The sequence below is a fragment of the Triturus cristatus genome, chromosome 8 (genome assembly GCF_964204655.1).
Source record: "Triturus cristatus chromosome 8, aTriCri1.1, whole genome shotgun sequence".
NCBI classification, from domain to species: domain Eukaryota; kingdom Metazoa; phylum Chordata; class Amphibia; order Caudata; family Salamandridae; genus Triturus; species Triturus cristatus.
The window spans coordinates 370,170,132-370,194,886 of NC_140591.1; positions in this window are offsets into that span (position 1 = coordinate 370,170,132).

Genomic DNA, 24,755 nt, shown 5'->3' on the forward strand with positions numbered 1-24,755 from the left:
ATCGCCGCCCCCCCAGTGGGCGTATGCTCAGTGCAGCTGTTGTTGTGTGCTGGGACATGAAGTCCTGAGTGCGAGCGTCATTATTCTCTTGCAGTAAGTTCAATAGTTTCATTAAATGTAAAGGCACATTTTAATCCTGTAGTAGGTATAGAGCATTTGGCAGGCTTAGTTTAGCATATTTAGGCACTGTGCTGATACTGTCTTGATTCGTGCAAAACAACAGCCTCACCCTGCTGGTGTGTGGATTTCTCCTCCAGCTTTATCGGCGATGGTGCTCCTCCTCACGGCCAGGCTGCCGTGTTAATTTATACAATCCAAAGTGCCCTGAAGCAATTAGGAGGTCACTCAACAGAGCCTCGCCATGCGGCTCCTCAATGCAGGCTGCCTTCCTGCTCCTTAATTAATCCAAAGGCCAACGCGTTTCAAGGAAAAACCCCTTCTTCTCGGGCTGCCAGCAATGAAACACTGAACATCGCACTCCTTTCACTTTGCAGCTTTAATAAGTTACATCGCCGCCCCCCCAGTGGGCGTATGCTCAGTGCAGCTGTTGTTGTGTGCTGGGACATGAAGTCCTGAGTGCGAGCGTCATTATTCTCTTGCAGTAAGTTCAATAGTTTCATTAAATGTAAAGGCACATTTTAATCCTGTAGTAGGTATAGAGCATTTGGCAGGCTTAGTTTAGCATATTTAGGCACTGTGCTGATACTGTCTTGATTCGTGCAAAACAACAGCCTCACCCTGCTGGTGTGTGGATTTCTCCTCCAGCTTTATCGGCGATGGTGCTCCTCCTCACGGCCAGGCTGCCGTGTTAATTTATACAATCCAAAGTGCCCTGAAGCAATTAGGAGGTCACTCAACAGAGCCTCGCCATGCGGCTCCTCAATGCAGGCTGCCTTCCTGCTCCTTAATTAATCCAAAGGCAAACGCGTTTCAAGGAAAAACCCCTTCTTCTCGGGCTGCCAGCAATGAAACACTGAACATCGCACTCCTTTCACTTTGCAGCTTTAATAAGTTACATCGCCGCCCCCCCAGTGGGCGTATGCTCAGTGCAGCTGTTGTTGTGTGCTGGGACATGAAGTCCTGAGTGCGAGCGTCATTATTCTCTTGCAGTAAGTTCAATAGTTTCATTAAATGTAAAGGCACATTTTAATCCTGTAGTAGGTATAGAGCATTTGGCAGGCTTAGTTTAGCATATTTAGGCACTGTGCTGATACTGTCTTGATTCGTGCAAAACAACAGCCTCACCCTGCTGGTGTGTGGATTTCTCCTCCAGCTTTATCGGCGATGGTGCTCCTCCTCACGGCCAGGCTGCCGTGTTAATTTATACAATCCAAAGTGCCCTGAAGCAATTAGGAGGTCACTCAACAGAGCCTCGCCATGCGGCTCCTCAATGCAGGCTGCCTTCCTGCTCCTTAATTAATCCAAAAGCCAACGCGTTTCAAGGAAAAACCCCTTCTTCTCGGGCTGCCAGCAATGAAACACTGAACATCGCACTCCTTTCACTTTGCAGCTTTAATAAGTTACATCGCCGCCCCCCCAGTGGGCGTATGCTCAGTGCAGCTGTTGTTGTGTGCTGGGACATGAAGTCCTGAGTGCGAGCGTCATTATTCTCTTGCAGTAAGTTCAATAGTTTCATTAAATGTAAAGGCACATTTTAATCCTGTAGTAGGTATAGAGCATTTGGCAGGCTTAGTTTAGCATATTTAGGCACTGTGCTGATACTGTCTTGATTCGTGCAAAACAACAGCCTCACCCTGCTGGTGTGTGGATTTCTCCTCCAGCTTTATCGGCGATGGTGCTCCTCCTCACGGCCAGGCTGCCGTGTTAATTTATACAATCCAAAGTGCCCTGAAGCAATTAGGAGGTCACTCAACAGAGCCTCGCCATGCGGCTCCTCAATGCAGGCTGCCTTCCTGCTCCTTAATTAATCCAAAGGCCAACGCGTTTCAAGGAAAAAACCCTTCTTCTCGGGCTGCCAGCAATGAAACACTGAACATCGCACTCCTTTCACTTTGCAGCTTTAATAAGTTACATCGCCGCCCCCCCAGTGGGCGTATGCTCAGTGCAGCTGTTGTTGTGTGCTGGGACATGAAGTCCTGAGTGCGAGCGTCATTATTCTCTTGCAGTAAGTTCAATAGTTTCATTAAATGTAAAGGCACATTTTAATCCTGTAGTAGGTATAGAGCATTTGGCAGGCTTAGTTTAGCATATTTAGGCACTGTGCTGATACTGTCTTGATTCGTGCAAAACAACAGCCTCACCCTGCTGGTGTGTGGATTTCTCCTCCAGCTTTATCGGCGATGGTGCTCCTCCTCACGGCCAGGCTGCCGTGTTAATTTATACAATCCAAAGGATTGTATAAATGGAAAGAGGAAGGAGGGGCTGCGTGGCAATCAGGAACTGCACCGAAGCCACGGTAAGCGCAGCAGCTGCAAGTTAATTAAACCGGCAAGACATTTGGGGGCCCACTGGAGGGTGTTTAATGCTTCATCAAGTGCTCGGATAATAGTTATTCACGAAAGGGACTCACTATGAGGAATGACTTTACTTAAATTGGACTCAATGTCCCAGCATGCAAGCAGGCACTGAGCACAACCCACTGGGGGTTGCGGCATGCACTTAAAGTAATGAATTCAGCACCTGTGTGATTAACCAGAGCAGCCCAGGAAGAAGAGGCTGTGTCCTCGAAACGCGTTGGCAGAAGAAAATGAAAAGTTACCTGAAATGCAAAATGCCGGTTTTTGAAGTGAATAAAGCCTGTTGGTGACAGCTGCTGGGAGTGCATCTTTAAGCTTTCGGGCCATTGAAAAACAATATATATATATATATATATATGTATATACATATATATATATATATATATATATATATATATATATATATATATATATACTGGCATTTTTTACTCACGTCACCACGCTGCAAAGATTGCCAGCACTCCAGGTACATCCAAAATGATTTAGTTATGCTCAAGGGGTCCCACAGATCCAAAAAAGCATTTTTGTATAAAATTAAAGTTTTATTAAACGAAGCGTGGTCTCCCGAGCTTTGTTTCTTTTAAGCCCCCGGTTGGGCCAGGTCCAGGGGGCAAGGGTTAATTGTTATGCGGTGGCTCGTGAGGGTACCTGCAGCCCCTGGAACTGCCATCTCCCCGGTGCTTTTGCCCCCATGCTGCCACGGGGACTACCACCTCCCCGGGGCATTTCTTTATTATGTTAATTATTATTTGTGGGCTGGTGGGGACCCCCCCAGCCTCGGGGACTGCCACCTCCCCAGGGCTTCGTAAATAATGTGCAGGGCAAGTGGCCCCCTGCAGCCACCACCTCCCGAGGCTTCATACTAAATGGGAGGGGGCCGCGTGGCCCGCCCAGGAGCCCACCATGGTGCTGGGGGCCGCCACCCCCCAGGGCCAGCACCAGCAATGTCCCAGGGTGCCCACCCTGGGAGATTGCAGTTTGCTATAGCAAACTTCTGATTCGTTTCATTGAAGCGAGAGCAGTAAAACTGCTCTTATTTCCATGAAGCGAAGCAGATTTACTTTTGGGCAAAGGGAGCTGCATGTTAGCAGCTCCCTTTGTCCAAAAGCACTTCCGGCTCCTGCAGGAGGTGGGAAGACTGTAGAGAACATAGAGGCATTGGGGATCCCCCCGTAGTCCCTAGGGGGTCCCTGGGGCCAAAAATGGCCGGCCTCCAATTTGTATTTTTTTTTTAAAGGCAGGTCCGGGGGGATGGTAGTTCCAGGGCCCCGGGGCTGGAGTCCTTGGAGCTGTAATTGGCCTCGGAAGGGGGGCCTGAGGCCCCCCTCCCCTTTGTATTAAAAAAAACACAAGGGCTCAGGCCCAGGGGATGGGGTCCCCTGGGCCCAAAAAAAGAAACCGGCAACTCACCAGAGGTCCCACCCCCTCCCCGCACCACGTTGTGGGATTAAGTCTTCTTGAATCCTAAGGGTCCTTAGCGGCCAACTAGCCCACCAGGTACCTCCAATAAGCCCCACACAGCTGGATTGCTGAGAGGTGGTTCGAGGCCAGGCCCCTTTTTGCACCACTCTGCAAATGCACCTCTTGGTGCACTGCTGGTGGGGTGAGGAGGAACTCTTGTGTCCTGAGGACCTCAGTACTAAAGTGGAATTCATCCCCCAAGCAGCAGTGTGCCAGGAGGAGCGTTTGCAGAGTGGTGTAAAAAGGGGGATTGACCTGTGACCACGCTCAGCAATCCAGCTGTGTGGGGCTTACTAAAGATAACAGGAGGGCAAGTTGGACCCTCAGGAGGCAAGGGGGCTTCATCCCCCAACCAAGAGCGTGCCATGAGGAGCGTTTACAGAGTGGTGGAGAAAGGGGTCGTGGCCTGTGCCCACCTCTCTGCAATCCCACTGTGTGGGTCTTACTGGAGGTAACATGTAGGCTAGTTGGCCCACAACGACCCCCAGCAGTGAAGGGGACTGTAATCCTCATCCAAGAGCATGCCAGGGAGCGCGTTTGCAGAGTGGTGGGCAAAGGGGGTGTGGCCTGATATGAGAACTTACCAATCCTGCTGTGTGGGACATACTGGAGGTAAAAGGAGCGGTAATTGGCCCGCAAGGATGTCCTTGGGGGCCAACTACTCCTCCTATTACCTCCAGTAAGTCCCACACAGTGGAATTGCTAAGAGGTCTTCAGAGGCCACGCCTCCTTTCTACACCACTCTGCAAACACGTTTCCTGGCAAACTACTGGTTGGGGGATGAAGTCCACTTTACTCCTGAGGGACTTTGTGGGCCATGAAGCCCTCCTGGTACCTCCTGTAAGTCCTACACAGTGGAATTCCTGAGTGCTGGTTGGAGGCCCAGCCCCCCTTTCTCCACCTCTCTGCAAAAGGGACTACTAGTTAAAGAAGCATGTGCAATGTGATAGGTCTCATATTTGTGAAAGTTGGGGATATTGGCATTGTAAATGTAAACATTTTTTGCTAATGTTTTTTGGAGTGGAGTGGAGTGGATGTACCTTGTGTGTAGTGGAATTATGTTGTATGTTGTGCAGTGAAATTATGTGTATAGAATGTATGTGGTATTTAGTGTATAGGAATTATGTAGAGTGGGATTATGTGTTATTGAGAGTAGTTATGTGGTATGGTAGTCTGTGTTGTGGAGTGGTAACCTCAGGTTTAGTATTCCTTGTTTCTATAGAAACTAAACTATGAACTCAATGAGACAATAAAAAGAAGGAACCACTAAGGAGCACTTCTGGACCTAGGATGCTTGTTTCCGGTCCAGGGAAGACATGGCTTGGCAGTTTGGGCTGGACTGTTCCCATGAGGCACAGGGTCAGACTGATTTGCATATGGCCATGTATGAACTGGGGTGGTGGAGTGAGCTAAAGAATGATGATGGATTAAACCCATATCAGTTGACTGGGGGTGAGTGTTTGATTTGCTCAAGCGCTCCATCCATCATCCCCTTTGGTATCGCTTTGTTCGCCCAAAGTTGGCAGGGTATGCCCAGATGTGTGTCCCTTGCTCACTTTGCCACTGGATTCAAGATAGCCTGGCTGTTGAGGGTTATGAACCCGAAACCAGTCCCAGGATGCTTGTTTCCGGTCTAGGGAAGACATGGCTTGGCAGTTCGGGCTGGACTGTTCCCATGAGGCACAGGGTCAGACTGATTTGCATATGGCCATGTCTCAACTGGGGTGGTGGAGTGAGCTAAAGAATGATGATGGATTAAACCCAGATCAGTTGACTGGGGGTGAGTGTTTGATTTGCTCAAGCGCTCCATCCATCATCCCCTTTGGTATCGCTTTGTTCGCCCAAAGTTGGCAGGGTATGCCCAGATGTGGGTCCCTTGCTCACTTTGCCAATGGATTCAAGATAGCCTGGCTGATGAGGGTTATGAACCCGAAACCAGTCCCAGGATGCTTGTTTCCGGTCCAGGGAAGACATGGCTTGGCAGTTCCGGCTGGACTGTTCCCATGAGGCACAGGGTCAGACTGATTTGCATATGGCCATGTCTGAACTGGGGTGGAGGAGTGAGCTATAGAATGATGATGGATTAAACCCAGATCAGTTGGCTGGGGGTGAGTGTTTGATTTGCTCAAGCGCTCCGTCCATCATCCCCTTTAGTATCGCTTTAGTCAGAGGTATGAGCAGGGCCACTGGAACTATGCAACCATGCGGCTGCACCAATTTTCGCATAATTAGACATTTTCCGCATTTGCCACATAGTCCATCATCTGCTGCATAATCTGTGTATTTGAACAAAAAAAACTTGTTTATAAAATGCAGCAACAAGTGTTACAGCCTGGTGGAAGGCCCTTTGCAAACCTGGAATGGTCACCTGTTACTTATTGCTAAATGTGGGTGTTAAATTTGTACTAATGGTGCACAAACCACTCTTGCTTCTTTCTGCGCATCTCTTACCTCTTTCTGCAACATTCTTGCCTCCTTCTACACCTCTGTTGCTTCTTTCTGCACTTTTCTTGCCACTTTCTGCACCCCTCTTGCCTGTTGCAGCACCTTGCGTGCCTCTTTCTGCACCTCTTTTGTCTCTTTCTGCACCTCACTTGCCTCTTTCTGTACTTCTCTTGCTTTTTTCTGTACCTCTCTTGTTTCTTTCTGCAACTCTCTTGACTTTCATCGCTGCTCTTGCTTCTTTCTAAACCTCTGTTGCTTCTTTCAGCACTTCTGTTGCCTCTTTATGCACTTCTCTTACGTGTTTCTGCATTTCTCTTGCCTCTTTCTGTGCCTCTGTTACCTCTTTCTGCACCTCACTTGCTTCTTTCTGCACCCCTCTTGCCGCTTTCTGCACCCCTCTTCCCTCTTTCTGTACTTCTCTTGCCTCTTCCTGCACCACTGTTCTCTCTTTCTGCACCTCTCCTGCCTATTTATGCATCCTTCTTCCCTCTTTGTGTACCTCTCTTGCCTCTGTCTGCATATCTCTTGCCTCTTTCTAAACCTCTGTTGCATCTTTCTGCACTGCTCTTGCTTCTTCTGCACCTCTATTGCTTCTTTCTGCACATCTTTGCTTCTTTCTGCACTTCTCTTGCCTCTTTCTGCACCTCTGTTGGTTCTTTCTGCGCTGCTCTTACTTCTTTCCGTACCTCTCTTCCAAATTTCTGGACCCTTATTGTATCTTTCTGCATCCCTCTAAACACTTTCTGCACCTCTCTTGCCTCTGTCTGTACCCCTGTTCCATCTTTCTGCACCTCTTTTGCCTGTTTCTGCAACTCTCTTGCTTCTTTCTGCAGTTCTCTTGCCTCCTTCGGCACCTCTGGTGCTTCTTTCTGCACTTCTCTTGCCTCTTTCTGCACCCCTCTAGCCTCTTTCTGCACCACTGTTGCTTCATTCTGCACTTCTTTTGCTTCTTTATGTACTTGTCTTGCTTCTTTCTGCACCCCTCTTACCTCTTTCTGCACCCTTCTTTTCTCTTTCTGCACCTCTCTTGCCTCTTTCTGCACTTCTCTTACCTCTTTCTGCACATCTGTTGCTTCTTTCTGCCCTCCTCTTGCTTCTTTCTGCACCTCTCTTGCTTCTTTCTGCACCCCTGTTGCCTCTTTTTGCACTCGTCTTCCTTCTTTCTGTACCTCTCTTGCCTCTTTCTGCACCCCTCTTGCTTCTTTTTATACTTCTCCCACCTCTTTCTGTACTCAAATGAGAAGTGCAAGCTATCGAGTTTAAAGGAATGCTTGCTCTTGTGGATGAGGTATATGGCTACATGTATATCTATTCTCACATGTGTTATGCATCTGAAGATGGTAGCTTAAAAAGTGGGTAGCTTTTCCTATGGCAGGTTAAATGTTCTCAGTTCTGCTCTGCCATTCAGTTGCACAGGCAGACATGTCTTATGTATATAGGTGTTGTAGAGCCCCTCAAATAAACTATTGAATACCCATGTGCCCTTTGTTATAAGCAGAAAGAAATACATACACCTTTCTGTACACATATTTACAGAGTATGCTGTTTGAAACACAGGTATTCAAGTATTAGTATGTTTATTTTTCACTAGATAAGTAGAGACGTGCATGCATACCTTCACAAACTTGGTAACACTTACAACAGTGATATGGTTAGGATTGCTGTTTTATATTTGGTAAGCCTAACATTCTGAGCAGTCGATGAATAGTGAACCTTCAAGAGAAAAGTGAGGTTTAAGACATCTTTGGAGAAGGATTAGTGATTAGGCTACTTTGTATGAGTCTGTGGTAAGGTACAGTCAAAGTAAGCCTCTTTCTGCACCTCTGTTGCTTCTTTCTGCACTTTTCTTGATTCTTTTTGCACCTTTCTTTCTCTTTCTGGACGTGTTTGTCTCTTTATAATTTTTCTTGCTTCTTTCTGCACATTTCTTCCTCTTTCTGCACCTCTTTTGCCTTTTTCTGCACTTCTCTTGCTTCTTTCTGCACCTGTCTTCCTCTTTCTGCACATGTCCTACCTATGTAGGCATAGTTAGGAATTAGCATTTTAAAAAACCCTAGAAATTCACTGAAAAAAGCAGAGGTCCAGGGATGTTACAGTTAGGAATTTGTTTTAAAAACCTTAGAAATTCACTGAAAAAAACACAGGTTTCAGGGAGGTTATAGTTAGACTGAAAATTCACTCGTACAAAACCAGAGAAATTTGGCTGTTATAGTTAGCTGAGCTAACTATAACTCGCCCCCCGCAATGCACTGCTGATGACGTCACATATTACATTACTCATGACATGGGCAGTGACATGACAGATGACATGACTGATGACATCTCAAATGACATCACTGATGACACCATCCACTTAATCTCTGATACACCTCGTCACACCTTAATATAACCTTTCATACACCCACTTTAAAATACAGACTGCCAATTTCAATACCATAGATTCACCAATACTAGTTAGTACATACCCACTTACTGATTCGTAAGGTCTGCACACACATCCACTCACTAACCCATATAGTTACTCCTTCATGCAATCACTCATCTATACAGCCACTGATATATGCTATCATATACCCATACAGACACTCACACACCACCACTCACCAATAGAGTTCCTCAACTCACACACCTACTCAGTCATGCAAAGAATCAATCACATGGCCATTTACTCACCTATACAGTTATACACACACCACCTCACTTATTCATACAGATACTAACACATAGCTAGTCTCTTATACAATCATTCACACAAGCACACACGTGTCCATGCAGTCACTCTCACAATCAGTCACTCTCACATACAGTCACTTATGTACTCCAACACTCACATATACTGCCTTTCATGTATGTAGTTACTCATACATATACCACTGAGACATTCACTCACTCACCGACACATCAATAAGCACACTCACTCACCTATACAGCCTCTTGCAGATGCACTCATGAACCCATACAGCCCCTCACATATACACTAATGAACCATACACTCACAGAAACACCTAGTCACACATCATTGCAGACAGTCACACACCCCAACACACACACATGCTCACACACCCATACAGGTACTCAGACAACCAATCATTAACCCATATACACACTCATGCAGGTACTAAGTACACATGCTGCCACTTACACACCAACTGACAGACCATGCATTTACTAAGACATGTTTAATCACTCACGTATACAGTCTGTCTCACACCTGCTAAATCATCCATTCAGCCACTCATATACCCACTCATTCTTCAATACACCTTGGCGTATATATCCATAACATTTTAAAACTATTTAGAAACACTCAGTCACTGGATGATGTCATGAGTGATGTCACTGACCTTGTCATGAGTGATGTAATATGTGACATCATCAGCAGTGCTGATAAGTTAGAAAGTCAGCATGCTGTTGAAAGATTGTCCTAAAGTGAAGGTCACTCCCATCAGAAAAAAATCATCTTGTGAGGCAAGTCCCAACCAGCATGTTGCATTTCATAAATAGTGTGCCCAACGCATTTCGGATTTTCAATACTCCTTATTCACGGGCAGCGGCATATTGAAACACAAGATATCACTAAAGACTACCTACAAATACCCACGTAATGACTTTATGCAGCTCAGGTGAGTAAATGCTTAACACCAATGCTTCATGGAATAGGTAGTTCAAAAACTGTTCCGGTTTGAATTTCATCAAAATGCCACTCAATACAATTATAAACATTTCACCATGATAAGTTAGAAAGTCAGCATGCTGTTGAAAGATGCAAATAACACTCCCAATGTTCTGCCGAACCTTACTGTTGCAAAATTCCAGAACCACCTATTGGATTACCGGTGGTGGTGCGCTTCCATGGCTGGACCACCATGTATATAAAGTTCCACCTTTGTCCTAAAGTGAAGCTCACTCCCATCAGGAAAAAATCATCTCTTGAGGCAAGTCCCAACCTGCATGTTGCATTTCATAAATAGTGTGCCCAACGCGTTTTGGATTTTCAATACTCCTTGTTCAGGGGCATCGGCATATTGAAACACAAGATATCAGTAAAAACTGCCTATAAATACCCACGTAATGACTTTATGCAACTCAGGTGAGTAAATGCTTAACACCAATGCTTCATGGGATAGGTAGTTCAAAAACTGTTCCGGTTTTAATGTCATCCAAATGCCACTCAATGCAATTGTAAATATTTCACCCTGATAAGTTAGAAAGTCAGCATGCTGTTGAAAGATGCAAATAACACTCCCAATGCTCTGCCGAACCATACTGTTGCAAAGTTCCAGAACCGCCTATTTGATTACCGGCGGTGGTGCGCTTCCACCTGTGTCCTAAAGTGAAGCTCACTCCCATCAGGAAAAAATCATCTCATGAGGCAAGTCCCAACCAGCATGTTGCATTTCATAAATAGTGTGCCCAACGCATTTCGGATTTTCAATTCTCCTTGTTCACGGGCAGCGGCATATTGAAACACAAGATATCACTAAAGACTACCTATAAATACCCACGTAATGACTTTATGCAACTCAGGTGAGTAAATGCTTAACACCAATGCTTCATGGGATAGGTAGTTCTAACTGTTCCGGTTTTAATGTCATCCAAATGCCACTCAATACAATTATAAACATTTCACCCTGATAAGTTAGAAAGTCAGCATGCTGTTGAAAGATGCAAATAACACTCACAATGCTCTGCCGAACCTTACTGTTGCAAAGTTCCATAAGTGTCTGAATGGATGACTTAGTAGGTTCGTGAGTGACTCTATAAGTGAGTGATTAAAGTATCTTACTGAATGCATGGGTTAGTGACTAAACTGTGTGAATGTCTGTATCCTTCTGTATGTTGGAGTGTAAGCAGCTGCATCAGTTTGTGAATAACTACATGAGTGTATATATGAATTATAGATTTGTTGTCTGAGTATGTGTATGGGTGCCTGAGTGTTTGTGTGGGCGGGGTGTGTGTGACTCTGTGCATAGATGTGTGAGGGGGTGAGTCACTGGGTGCATGGTTTCAAGACTGCATCTGTGATGGGCTATATGGGTGGGTGAGTGTGTGTATGGGTGTGTTAGTGAGTGAATGTATATCTCAGTGGTACATGTGTGAGTAACTACATATGTGAAAGGTAGTATATATGTGTGTTAGATTGTTTAAATGGCTATAAGTGAGAGTGTGTGATTGTGAGAGTGGCTGTATGGATGAGTGTGTGCTTGTATCAGTGATTGTATAAGAGCGTTAGAATGTGCTAGTATTTGTATGAGTAAGTGAGCTGGTGTGTGTATAACTGTATAGGTGAGTAAATGGGAGTGTGATTAGTTATTTGCATGAGTGACTAGGTGTGTGAGTACCTCTATCGATGAGTGGCGGTGTGTGAGTGTCTATATAGATGTATGAGTGCATATGATAGTCCTGTACCAAGTGACCATAAGTATGAGTGACTGTACGGGTGAGTGAGTGGATGTTTGTGTAGACCTAAGAATCAGTGAGTGGGTATGTAGTTATTGATGTTGGAGTGTCTATGGTTTTGAGAATGGCAGTCTGTAATTTAGAGTGGATGTATCAAAAGTTATATTAGGGTGTGATAAGATGCAAGAAATTATCACATGGATGATGTCATCAGTGATGTCATCAGTGATGTCATTTGAGATGTCATCAGTGATGTCATCAGTGATGTCACTGACCATGTCATGAGTGATGTAATATGTGACGTCATCAGCAGTGCATTGCGAGGGCGCGAGTTATAGTTAGCTGAACTAACTATAACGGGGGAATTTCACGGGTTTTGTACGAGTGAAATGTCCAACTAACTATAACACCTATGGTTTTTTCAGTGAATTTCTAACGTTTTTTAAATGCTAATTTCTCACTATAACGTGCCTGAAACCTATAGTTTTTTGAGTGAATTTCAAAGGTTTTTAAAATGCTAATTTCTAACTATAACGTGCCTGAAACCTGTGTTTTTTTTCAGTGAATATATATATATATATATATATAAATATATTATCTACTGGCGGTCGCCAGTAGATAGTTATAGTTAGGACCGTGTTTCCATAGGAAATCCGCAACATTCTATTTGGAATAACTTTGGCGCCTGTTGATGTATCCTCGCAAAATTTTTAAAATAGGTGGCTCCGCTCCTACCCTGAAAGTCTCGGGGTGATTCGTCAAGCGGGGGCTGAGAAAAAAGGGGGGTCCCAAAACGCATTTTCCCCATGCATTTTTCCATAGGACCTTTAGTCGAAGGTACAGCCCGAACAGCTGAACAGAATTACTTGAAATTTGGCAGAGAGGTAGTCCTCAGGTCAGGGAAGTGCCTTTTGCAGGTCTGGTGTCAATCTGTTCAGTAGTTCCTGAGAAAATCAAAAGTAAAATCATATATATATGTGGGCGGAGCCTAACCACACATCTCATCCTGAGATCTGATTGGCTGTCAGCACTTCATCCAAGAAGTATTGGCAGCCACCTTGGGACCAATATACATGATAGCACCTCATTAAAAATCATTGCAGTTAATAGAAGGTTTTAAGACTTTAGTTACATTATAAATCATTTGTTGATGGTACCATCCTCATTTTAGGAATTGTGGTATGTTCTAAGGTGATTTCACCATGTGAAAAAGCCTTCTGCTGGGATATCATGATTGAGAGAAAAATATTTTCTCATGCTTTTCCCACAGAGGTTTGGAAGGTGATCTATAAGCTAAACTGAGAGCTTATTTTCTGTAAATTCATATCATCTTTCTCAGTCATGTGAGAATGAAGTCTGACATTCTCAGTAAAACATGTACATCCAACAAGGGCAGAGACTGTCAGTTGATTCCTTTGTGTTCTACTGCAGCTTCCCAGAGTGTTCCAAAGATTAAAGTGGTAACTCTTAAAACATTTAATTTAAAAAGGAACAAAATGAGGGGGTTCATTTTTCCATAAAAAGTATGATTAGTGCTGCAGAAAGAAAAATTAGGGCACATTTTGAGTGACTTCTCAAATCCTCTTCTATTTCATAAAAAAATTCTGACATGCAGACTGAAACATGCACTTTCAATACCAGCAGCAGTTTTCCATGGTGAGCAGTAGCTTTACTACAGTGATCCAATGAGCAAAAAGAGTGCTAACATTCTGAATTTATGGCAAATGTGTGACACATCTGAATGCCTTCTTGATGGAATCAAAGTAAAAAACGGAAAGTATTTCCTACTGAGGAGACTGCAGTAAATGAGGAAATTAGGAAACTTCATAACAAATAAGTCTCCCAAGATGGCCACCAGAGACAAAAGAGCCCAAATGTAGCCCAAATATCACCCAGATGTAGCCCAAGTATAGCCCAATGACAGAATGTCCCAGAGTGTTCTTAAAAACAACTAGAGCGCTTACTGTCTTCATTATGACAAAAGTATGGCACACCTGTAGCAATCTTGATTGGAATAAACTGGTAACACTTAAAACATTTAATTTAAAACGGAACACAATGAGGGGGTTCATTTTGCCATAGAAATTATGATTAATGCTGAAGAAAGATAAAATGAGGGCACATTTTGAGTGACTTCTCAAATCCTCTTCTATTTCATTAAAAAATTCTGACATGCAGACTGAAACATGCACTATTAATACCAGGAGCAGACTTCCATGGTGAACAGTAGTTTTACTACAGTGATCTAATGAGCAACTAGAGCGCTAACATTCAGAATTTATGGCAAATGTGTGACATATCTGAATACCTTCATGATGGAATCAAAGTAAAAAACTGAAAGCATTTCCTACTGAGGAGACTGCAGTAGATGAGGAAATTAGGAAACTTCATAACAAATAAATCTCCCAAGATGGCCACCGGAGACAAAAGAGCCCAAATGTAGCCCAAAATCACCCAGATGTAGCCCAAATATAGCCCAACGACAGAAGTGTGCAAAACACTTATTATTTTGTGTTTTTGCAGTGTTATATAGTGCAGACTTGTCAGGTATTGGAGTGCTTTACATGAGCATTGGTTACATCACACAAGAACAAATTCATTTTGGTTGTAGACATGGGGAGACTAAGTGATTTGACCAGAATCACAGAATGTCGAGCTGAAGCAGAAACTCCAACCTGGTTCGCCAGTTGCAAAGTCTGCAGTTCTGGAAGTAACACCACATCCTCTCCCCTAAGTGCAACATTTAATCAAGTGGTCAACTGGATAAAAAAACATAAAGATAACAAATAATTTAAAAGTGCTTTGTCGCTATTTGAAAACTCAGAAAATATGTCCTTATTTTTGTCTTTTAGAGCACTAACCATAATTTTGATGCCAATAAGACCCTCTCATATATGTAATTTCTAAAGGAAATGCTCTAGGTATTACAGTTTTGATTACATCAAGATGACGTCAGGCGTTCCACACTTTTGTAATAAATATAGAATGTTAGCAATCTAGTTGTTCATTAGGATACTGTTGAGAGGCAGAGGCCAGGGGCACGGGCACTGAAAATTGAAGGCAGGTAGGAGGGTGCAAAGGCAACAATTTAACCACACTGAGCAGGCAGGAAGGGCCGTGGCAGCACAACAGACTATGGAGGGCAGTGGAAAGGGGGGCAGGGGCAACAAACCAACAATACAGGACTTGCAAGAGAGGCTGTGGCAATGTAATAGACCATTGTGGGCAGAAGGAAGAGGCAATGGTAGTACAACCATACATGCCAACAGACCCGATTCAGCCAGGAAACGTCCAATGTTTTTAAGCTCAAATGGGCTTTATTTGATCTGTCTCCTGTCTACAATCTCCTCTTTTTCAATGTAACTCAAAGGGGAAAATCAATACCCCAGTTTTTTTTTCAAAATCTCCCTCTTACAAAGTTCAAAATGTTCGCAAGTATGGTACATTGGATCATGGAAGGAAATGGGGTAGGGACATGGACCTGGATTAGAGAGGACAGGAGGGACATGGAGAGGTGCACCAAACTGACCCTGCAGGGCAGGCATCAGGGTTTGCAGCAGCACAATACACCACACAGGGCATGCGGGACGGGAGTGCAGCACAACAATCCATAGAAAGCAAGAAGGAGGGGACAGGACCATGCACATGGACAACGGAGAACAGAGGGGCAAGAGGCAATGGTAGCTAGCTGACCATAATGGACAGACAGGAGAGAAAGCTGCAGCATAACAGACCATAAAGGGCAGGAGGGACGGATCAGGGGCATTACAATGGAACAGACAAGCCAGGAGGGAGGGAGTAGGGGTCTGCACATGTAAACAGAGGGCTGGGGGCAAGGGGGCAGGGCAGGAGCAGCAAGATAGCCATGGAGGTCAGGCAGGATGGGCACTAGAAGCAAGACATACCATGAAGAGCAACAGTGAGACTGTGATGGCATACAGACAGACCATGGAGGGAAGGTGGGAGGGGGTCAGGGGCAGCTAACTGACCACACAGGGAAGGTGGGAGGGGCCATGGCAGCACAGAAGACCATGCATGGCAAGTGGGAGGGTTAGTGGCAGCACAATGGCTATGATGGGCAAGAAGGAGGGTGCAGGGGCATGCACAAAGGACGATGGAGGATAGAAGGGAGGGTCAGGACCTATGCACAGACAAGAAAGTTCAGGGGAAGGGGCCTCACAACAGACCGCACGGGGCAGGCAGGAGGAGCAGTTGCAGCACAACAGACCAGGGAGGGCAGAAGGGTGTGGGAGTACAATGGACCATGTAGGACAGGAGGAAGAAGATAGGGGCATGGCATGTGGACAGGCAGGGTGGAGGTGGCAGGGACAGGTTACAGTCATCTGACAATGCTAGGCAGGTGGGAGGGGAGTGGCAGCTCAACAGAACACTCAGAGTAGATAGGAGTGGCAGGTCCATGGAACATGGTGGGCAAAAAGGATGGAGCAGGGGCATGCACAAAGCCATCGGAGGGCAGGGGGAAGGAGAATAGGGGCAGCAAGCTAGGCACAGAGTTTAAGCAGGAGGTCAATGATGGGGCATAGAATTGGGCAATGGAGGGAAGGAGGAGTGGACTGGTACATCATACTAAATTGAGGGCAGTGGCAGCACATCAGACCATGCATGGCAGGAGGGAGGAGGCTAGTCCATGGATTCACACAACAGAGGATAGGGAGGAGGGGGATGGGGCAGCAAGCTAACTGTTCAGAGAAGGCGGGTATTAGGAACTTTACTGTTTTTAAAACGTGTGTCTGTGCGAACTACTTAAAATATGAACAAGTATGCAGCATAATCTCACTTTTATTCAGGAAGAAGAGGACGTTTGTGACTGTGACTCCGGGCTCACTTGGCAGAAACACCCCCTGACCCTCCACCCCCTATTGCAAAATGTAATGCCCGTGAAAAGGGTAGGTGAACACAGTGTTATATAGAACATAGTTCTGAGAGCACGATTGAAAATGAAAACTAGATATAGTGTATGGTGTAAACTATGCACCAAAAAGTGTGATATAAGACGAACCGGGCGTGAAATATAATATGCAATACATTGTGCGCAATGACAGATTCATTGGAGAGCGCGAGATAGCACAGGCACTAGCGCGTGCTATGCGATATGCGCCTTGGAGTGTAATATGCACAGGGCAGTGTTGTGTAACCTAACTAGTCTCTAAAGTTGTAATATAAAATATGTGCTGGAGAGTGTAACGTTGCATATGCACTGTGACAAAGATATGGATCCCAGATTGTAATATGTATGGCATAGCACTGTGCGTTATAACATAGGCATCGAGGAAGGCACGTTAGATGGGGCAATATAACCCATGCGAAGACAAGTGTGGCATGACATATTCACGGGGTGGTGTTACAGTGCACATGGGCTAGAGAGTGTCATAGCATATGCACTAGCTAGTGGAATACAACACAGAGGTGTGTGGCACTCAGCAGGCAATGGTGGGTGTAACACAGCATTGGGATCTGCCAGGAGCGCGCTGTGACTCTCAAGTGATGTTCGTCCCCTTTCCAGAGAGTAAAATAAAAAGTATTACACATCCGGCAGTGGATGTGTGTTTTATTAACCGTGAGGGGGGTTTCCTGCATAGTTTTTGTAGAATTTTTGTCGAATCCCCTTTGAATGGCTTGGTGTGCATGTGTATTAAATGTGCCCGTCAATAGCTACCCATGTTTGTATAAATAAACGACAAGGGTGTCTACCGGGATTAGGCACGGTAGGGCATCAGACATGTCAGAGCTTCACTAGTGGTGTAAATACATTCCACGTGGATTCATTGTATGCATAGTCGCCTTTTAATGAATATCACGCAAATCGTCATGGTGATAGGTACGTACGGTTTGTCCAGCATGTCCTAGGTGTGTCTATGAATATATATTTTTTAAAAATAGTAAAAAACAGTGGCCGGCCCTGGGGATTGGGGTAAAAAAAAAATAATTAGGAGACAGGCCCTGGGGGATGGGGTCATCAGGGCCAATAAATTAGAATATGAAGGGGAACCACACAGCCCCCCTTCTTAAAAATTAAAATAAATAAAAGACTGGCATCGTGCCGGAGGCCACGCCCCCTCCTTGCAGCACTCTGCAAACGCGCCCCCTGGCGAGTTGTAAGTTGGGGAATTAATTCCTCTTCAATACTGAGGGTCCCTGAGGGCCAACTAGCCCAACAGGCATCTCCAGTATGCGCCAGGGAGCTGCGCTGCAGACAGGTGTTCTGAGGCCAAGCCCCTTTTTACACCTCTCTGCAACGCAGCTCTGTGACGCTTACTGGAGGTACCTAGTGGTCTAGTTTGACCCTAGGGACCCTTAGGATTCAAGGGGACTTAATCTCTCAACTTAGAACAGCCACAGGGCGCGTTTACACAGTGGTGAAGGGAGGGGACGGGGCCTGAGGTGACGTGTGCAAACACGCACTATGGCACATTTTAAATTGGGTATATAATTTCCCTTCAATACTGAGGGCCCCTGGGGCCTAACTAGCCCACCAAGTGCTTCCAGTAAGCGCCACTGAGCTGCATTGCAGAGAGGTGGTCCAGGCCGTGCCACTTTTTACACCTCTCTGCAACGCAGCTCTGTGGCACTTACTGGAGGTACCTAGTGGGCTAGTTGGACCCTAGGGACCCTCAGGATTCAAATGAACTTAATCTCCCAACTAAAAACGGACACAGGGCGTGTTTACACAGTGGTGAAGGGAGGGGACGGGGCCTGAGTTAACGTGTGCAAAAACGCCCTGTGGCCTGTTTTAAGAGGTAGTTTTAATCCCCCTGCCCTATTATATACTAGGGGCTTACAGAGGAGGTCATGCTAATCACAGGGGGACCCCAACGCATAATGTTCCCTAGTGTATGTAGGTGTTTTCACTGTATTCTACGTGTCTTTTAACATAGCACTGGCTCTAGGACTGGTTAGTCAGACTCAGTTACCACCAGTATCCGTCTGAAAAAGTTGAGGGTACAGGATGATTTTGCAACAAGGCTTCTTTCTGCTCTTCTTTTTGTTCTTTCTGCACGTTATCCTTCTTCCTGCACTTTTCTTCGTCTTTGAGGACTTCTGTTGCTTCTTTCTGCACTTCTTTTTTTTCTTTCTGTGCATTTTTTCTTCTTTCTTCACAAGTCCTATCTCTGTAGGCATAGTTAGAAATTAGCATTTAAAAAACCTTTGAAATTCACAGAAAAAAACATAGGTTTCAGGCACGTTATAGTTAGGAATTAGCATTTAAAAAACCTCAGAAATTCACTGAAAAAACCATACGTTTCAGGGGTGTTATAGTTAGCTGGACTTTTCACTTGTACAAAACCATTGAAATTTCCCCGTTATAGTTAGTTCAGCTAACTATAACTCGCGCGCCCGCAATGCACTGCTGATGACGTCACATATTACATCACTCATGACATGGTCAGTGACATCACTCATGACATCACTGATGACATCTCAAATGACATCACTGATGACATCATCCTTGTGATAGAGTGGCACACCTCCTCTCACCCTAATACAACCTTTGATACACACATTCAAAAATAGAGACTAAAATTTTCAAAACAATGGACATACCAATACCGGTTACAACAACCTCTTCAGTAATTCTAAGATCCACATACACATCCACTCATTCACCAACAGTCCTATACAGTCACTCATACATGTACTCACTCATCATGTGTACTCATACACCTATACATCCTGTTACACAATGCCACTCATCCATAGAGTTACTCACACACATAGTCATGCTAATAAACAATCAAACATACATTTACTTGCATATACAGTTATACACACACCACCACACTTACTTCTACGGAAACTTACACATACTTAGTCTTTTAAACAATCACTTATAGAAACACATACTTATTCATACAGGAACTCTTTCAATCTCTCACTCTCACATATACTCACTTATATACACCAATAGTCACATATACTAGTTTAAAACATATGTAGTTACTCATAAAGACACTATTGAGACAGTCTTTCACTCACTAACACACCCATACACACACTCATCCACCCATACAGTCCTGCACACATGCTGTCTTCAACACATACAAACAGTGAGTCACTCATTCATGCACTTATGCACGACGTAATACCCCCCACCGAACCATGCAGACACTCAGACTGATACTCAAAAAACCAACTAATAACCTATATAGACACCCATGTTGCTACTCACCAACCCATGCAGCCACTTATACACAAAGTGAGAGACTGATACAGATATTTACATATTTAAACATTACTCACTAAGCCATGTATTCACTATGATACACTTAATCAGTCAGTTACACAATCAATTTTTCAAAAACAAATCATCCATTTAGACACTTATATACCCATTTATTCTTCCATCGACCTTGTGATATACATATATAAAACATATTTAATTTTCTGAAAACACACATTCACTGGATGATGTCATCAGTGATGTTATTTGAGATGTCATCAGTGATGTCATGAGTGATGTCATTGACCATGTTATGAGTGATTTAATATGTGACGTCATCAGCAGTGCATTGCGGGCGCGCGAGTTATAGTTAGCTGAACTAACTATAACGGGGGAATTTCAATGGTTTTGTACAAGTGAAAAGTCCAGCTAACTATAACACCCCTGAAACCTATGGTTTTTTCAGTGATATATATATATATAAATATATATATATGTAGATATATACCACACTGCAGCTCATTGCAAACAAGAACAGTGGTCAGCGTAATAATTCATTGCCAAAATATCAGAATCTTATTAAGGAGAGGGGGTCTGTGTGTCCACATATGTGTGAATGTGGGTATATGCATACTTTTTTACAATGAAGTTCTCAATTGAGTGAAGTGGAGTCTACTTATCAGTGGGTACTCGTGCGCCCTGATTACGCTCAACCCAAAAAAAGGCGCCATATTTATTTCAACCAATGTAGGCCCTCACTTTTGTTGGAACCCTTGTGCTTTTTTACACACCAGATAAATAACGTCACCCAACGGTATGTTGGTTATTGGGTACGAAATATAGCACCTATTGTGAAAGTTTTTTGAAGATCTTTATGTACTGTGTCAAACCTAGCCTGGTTAACAGGAGAATGAGGTGTCTCAGGTTTGCATGCTAATTTTGCGTTTACGTACTAATATGTCCAACTACTATGTTGACGCGGCTGCTGGGTTGTGATTAAACTAAATATATATATATATATATATATATTATTTTTTTTAAATGCATATTTTGGTGCTTCTTGCACCCAAATCCACATGGTACGGTAAATACCATACACTTTTTCTCTGTTAAATTCTGGCAGGATTCTCCTGCCAAAATTTAACAAAGGCTGAGATATTCCACATGCACAATAATTACTGGATCTAATAAATACCACCCAATTCCAGTAGCGGCCCGTGGTGGGAGTGCTGCCGGGCGCTGACGTGGGGCCAAATGCGATGCAGCACACGCAACGAAATTTGTTTTATTAATTTATATGTTTACTTACCTCTAATCGTCCGTAATCCATAGTTTACTACCCCCCACCCTGCCCCTTCCCCGCCGAACATCAGCGTCCGGCAGCACTCCCACCACGGGCCGATACTGACCAATTCCAATCACTGCGCAAATAGAGGTATGCAGATTAAAAAGTAATGTGCGGTGCATGGCAAAGCATTTCATAGGAAACCGCTTACTGCCACTGGTCCAACGTAGCTGCGAGATACTATTCACTTGCACCATTACAATAAGTTAATACTTGTTGCCTTTGCCCACCCCCAGCTCAAAGGTTCTTTGCTAGCATGATTATACTGAGGAACGTGACCTGCCCTGCGCACCTGCCGAACTGCTGGAGGAATCGCAGCGGCTTTGGTGACCTGATCACAGCGCATACCGAGCATCTTGAATATTGGTGATAATGAACTGCTACATAATTTGCATGAGTTACAGGATGATGACTCTTTTAGTGATGATCCTTACCTCAATCTAATCAATGATAATATCGAGTTAGATCTTGGCTGTACCAGTGGTTTTAAACCTAAATCCACATTTCTCCCACAGATTGTGAATGAGGCAATTGATGTATTTGAGAAGGGAGTCATACATGAATTTGATAAAATTCGAAAAAGAGAGCGATATAAAAATCACGCCACAAAATACAATTTAAGTAAGGATCAATATAATGCAATTGAAATGTTAAGGAATGATGATAACATTATAATTAAAAGATCTGACAAAGGTGGCAATGTGGTGGTTTTATCTAGGGAGATGTATCTCGAAGAGGGGCATCGCCAACTTAATGATAAACAGAACTATGAGATAACCACGAAAGCCAAATATGTACAATCTATGAACGAGTATAAAGAACAGTTGGGAGAATGGAAAGAAAGAGGATTGCTTGAACAAGAGGAATTTGATTTCCTAAACTGCAAACATCCCAAATTACCAGCATTTTATTTACTCCCTAAATTGCACAAAAATTAGGCTAACTCTCCCGGAAGACCAATTGTATCTTCCAAGGGGAGCTGTTTTGAGAACACGTCACGTTACGTAGATTTCTTTTTACAACCACTTGTTCAGAACCTTCCATCCTTTTTAAAAGATTCAAGTGATTTTTTAAGATTGCTGAATCAGATAAAATGGAAAGACAATTTTCTCCTGTTAACTCTTGACGTGACAAGCCTCTATACATGCATTCCCCATGAGGCAGGAATTGAGGCATGCCGTAATTTTTTGAAAAGCAGATCTATTTCACACCTTTTTCACACACGAATGATAATTGATATGATGCATAAATGCCTCACACAGAACTTCTTCATTTTTGACAAGATCATATATCGTCAGATACTTGGGACGGCGATGGGGACCTGCTTCGCTCCCAGCTTTGCAGGATTATACCTCAGCTGGTGGGAGGAGCAGGTCGCCACCATGTTACCGTTGTACAAAGAATGTGTCATTGCATGGGCCAGATACATAGACGACATTTTTGTGGTGTGGAATGGAAGCATTGAACAAGCTAATCAGTTTGTGGAAATTATTAATGACAACAACTTTAATCTTCACTTCAGTAGCAGAATTGAAAAGGAAACAATTGAATTTTTGGATCTCAAAGTAGAAGTGTCAGAACAACGATTAGAAAGCCGGCTATTTCGTAAAGAAACCGCGGGGAATAGCCTACTACACGCTGAAAGCTGCCACCCTAGTAACCTCATACGTAGTATCCCTTTGGGAGAATTATTACGAGCTAAGAGAAACTGTAGCGATGCACAAAGATATGAAAACAAAAAAGAAGTAATGACCGAACATTTTATCGAAAGGGGATACTCAATTAAAGAAATCTTGAAAGCCAGTGAGGAAGTCAACAAAAGAACAAGAAGTGAGCTCCTTCAGATAAAACCGGCAGAATCAGACACTAATCTCTCAGATAGCAAGATCAGATTCATCACCACGTACTCTAATCAGGCCCATGAGGTCAGGGAATGTCTTCTGAAATTCTGGAAAGTTCTTAAAACTGATAAAGACATAGCGCCATCAATAGAACACTATCCTCAGGTGACATATCGTAAGGCTAAATCCCTTAAGGATTCACTATGTCAAAGCCTGATGACATCTACACCTAAGAACAAGAATCAGATTCAGGGATTTTATACCTGCCAGAAATGTAAGGCATGTAAGTACAGGAAAAATTGTAAAATGGTTATTTTATCTGAAAAAGCAAAACCTTTTCTGATAAAAAAAACATGTCTCCTGTAACACTGATCATGCCGTCTATGCTCTTAAATGCCCATGCAACAAATACTACATAGGCAGTACGATTCATCCTGCCAAAAAAAGAGTCCTTGAACATCTGAGGGCTATAACTAAAAACGATAAACAATATCCAATAGCTAGACATTTCAAAACAGTACATCAGCAAAACACTAGCCTACTCTCATTCTGTGTCTTAGACACAGTTCCTCTGAGAGAAAGAGGTGGTAATAGAGTCCTCGAACTGAGACGATTAGAATCGAGGATGATAATAGAATATCAGACAACACAGCCTCTGGGACATAATGTTGACGAGGAACTGGCAGTACATCTGGGATAATCTGAGGAACTAACTGTATGTTTTTGTTTGCTCTCAAAAATCTTTGTCTCTATGCGTTTCAATATGGGTGATTTTTTTAAATTGTATTACCTTAGTCAATTGATGACAGAGTTTTATATGTATTTTTGCAGATCTTGTTCTACTGTGTGAGCTACGACCGCTTAAGTTGGAGGATCTAAGAAAAGAAAATATCAACTTCAATGGTCTATCGTTGATATGGATAGCATAGATGACAGTTTTCCAAACAGACTCATGTACATTTTAATTATCCTCATTTGTGTAGAATTAAATTTTGGTGGTTTAGCAAAAGTGCCCACTTGGGCTAGATATGCATTAACGACCGGAACAGCGCTTATCACTCAGGAAAATCTGAATGCATGTTTGCGCACTACTATATTGAATTAGGACGGCACTCTATATATCCAAGAGGCGGATATGTGTTATAGTCATGAGGCTATAAAATGTACCTCTGGGATAAAAGTGATGGTTATTTATATACCCAGACAATGTAAGGTAAAGACCATTTTGACTGTCTGTTGTCGAGAATTTGAGAACAATAAAGTTTCCTCTGCTTAGTGGGAGAGCAAAAAACGAAAGAACATAAAAAAATGTAATAAACGAAAGGTTAACGTTTGGCGATCCTTGGTTTGACAATGTTATAACTAATGTATTAGTTTTAAAATACCAGACCGAACTAAGAGAACGTTCGACGTTATATAAAATATTTTGATAAATATATCGAGCACTTAACACGGTGGGAAAGTCTGCTTTCACTGTCTATCACACGTAAACCACATGTCACGTGGCTAATGTTATTTTATTGTCTGTTTCACTTTGTCTCATTACTCGTGAACAAGGAAAAGTTTGTCTCCGAAAAGCGTAGAGTTGTTTGCCTAATAAACTCTGT